Raw genomic sequence first — 2500 nt, forward strand, 5'->3', positions numbered from 1 at the left:
ATTTCATTTAGCACATCAGGTAAAGTGGTAACTGGTGATGTCTTATAAAGCGCCCATTCAGTTAAGCATTCCTTGTAAAATTTAGGAAGAGTCCTCGGCAAAAAACGTACATCGTAATTACATTTAGTTAAGAAAGCGCCCCCAAAGTCAATAGATAGTTATCAAGAAACAATTACCAGGTACTATTATAACCTTCGAGATATTTCTTCATGCACATAATTCTTTGAGCCTTGATAAGTGTTTCAATATGTGGCATACGTAATCCACCATCTTTATAGTCACTTACAAGTGTGAGGCGCTTTATTTTATCTTTCCCCGAATTCCAAATAAAATTGAAAAACATTATTCACCTGCTTCACAATCTCTTTTGTTAAAGGGATTAACGATGCCCGGAACATAATTTTGGGGATTGCGAAGGTCTTAATAATTTGAATTCTACCAATCAGTGTTAAGTTTCGCCACTGCCATGCAATGATGGATTTTTGAATGGACCTAATAATATTGTCAAAGTTGAGCTCCTGATACTTTTGCCAGTTATACGTAAAGAAAATGCCTAAAATTCTAATTGGTTTGTTTACTTTGTCAACGCCAATATACTCTGGCGACTCATGAAGGCTACCAAGCCAATACGCTTCTGTTTTCTCTTCGTTCAACCTTAGACCAGAAATTCTACCAAATCTATCTAAGAGACCTTGCAGCAAGAAAAAGGACTGTGTATCACTAACAAAAGTTGTCAGATCGTCAGCAAAGAAACTACCGTAGTTATTCGGTTATAAGGCGCACGGTTTTTTCAGGAAAAATTTGTCTTTGGGTGGCAAGTTAGTGCTAAAATTGGGGTGCGTCTTATAGCCAAGTATTTTCGTGCAACAAAATCTTAAGATCACAATTTGAGAAGAAGTTGCAGTTTAAACAACACAAGAAAAGGACACTAGTTGTCTAATACAAAACAATAGTGCTTTTAGAGACCTTTAGAACACTAAACGACTTCAAGAGAATTTAAAGCAAACAAACGGAAATTTGCATACGTGCTTAAAAGCACGTGCTCAGTAACGTGATACCCACGACAACAATACAATCGTTCGAACCTTGTTTCAAGTTTGTCGCTCACATGAAAAGTTTTTTCGCGGAACCAACAGTGTGGAGATAAAACATACCTTCTTCGTTCATCCAGCCTTTCTTGTGCACTGAAATTTGCATCCTTGGTGGCGTGTTGATATTCAGCTGCCGAACACCTTTGAATATGACTTTCTGTGGGAGTTTTTCGACGTTCGCTTTTGCTTGAAGTCTGAAGTCTGAACTCTGACTATTTATTAAGTCGGAAAGTTCGAATAAACGTGTATGCGTTGTATGTTTATCATTTCAGGTGTGAACTTTTAGCTTTTGTTTTTACATATACCATTAAATGCGTGACTTTTTCACTTTGTTTACGTTAACAAAAAGAGTTCGCATGCCAATTGTGTGACGATAATTGTTGTCAAATTCATTCTCAATTTTTTGGTGCGTCTTATAACCGAGTATTTTCCTGTAATTTTCAGTTTCAGAACTTAGCTTGATTAAATTGCTAGGTTTGGGGTGCGTCTTATAACCGAGTGCGCCTTATAACCGAATAACTACGGTAAGTTTAACTACACATTTACCAACTTTAATTCCTTTAATGTCATTATTTTCACGAATACTTATATTGACAATTTCAAGGGCAATAATAAATAGGTATGGTGACAAAGGATCCCCCTGGCGAACTCCTCTATTGACCTCAAAAATATCAGATGCGAAGCCATTATTCATTATACAGCTTGAAATGTCCGAGTAAAGTACTCTAATCCAGTGCAAAAAGGAGTCGCCAAAATTAAAAACTTTTAGTGTATGAAACAAATAATCCCAGCTCAAAGAATCAAAAGCTTTCTTAAAGTCAAATGTTGTCATAAGATCCGGAATATTCTGTAGTTTGGTATATATAATTGACCTCACTGCGTCAAAGATCGTTCTCCCCTTGACATATGCACATTGGTTTTCATGAATGATAAATGGGAGAGTCTTTTCGAGCCTTACTGCTAGAGCTTTAGATCCGATTTTATAGTCCACATTTAGCAACGATATCGGTCTCCAATTATCCACACATCTTCTATCCTTGTCTTTCTTTTCAATTAACCGAATAATTGCCTGCCGCTGGGAATTTGACAGTTTGCCATTTAAATATGCAGCATTTAAAGAGTCTACCAGAAGAGTGCCTAAAATTGGCCAAAACGCTTTGTAGAACTCAGCTGTAAGGCCATCATTTCCCGGCGATTTATTATTTTCAAATTTCTCTAGAGCTAATATAACATTCAGTGTAAGTCAGCAATCCATCACACTGTTGGCTTAGGTTATCCGATAACTTAGGTATGCTAACGTTCTGAGTCTGAAAGGAATGGAAAACATCTTCATCAAAATCTGAATCCCTATTAGCGTATAGATCTTGATAGAATTCTTTTAATTCAGCCATAATAGCTTTGCAGTTTGT

The sequence above is a fragment of the Montipora foliosa genome, chromosome 3 (genome assembly GCF_036669935.1).
Source record: "Montipora foliosa isolate CH-2021 chromosome 3, ASM3666993v2, whole genome shotgun sequence".
NCBI lineage: Eukaryota > Metazoa > Cnidaria > Anthozoa > Scleractinia > Acroporidae > Montipora > Montipora foliosa.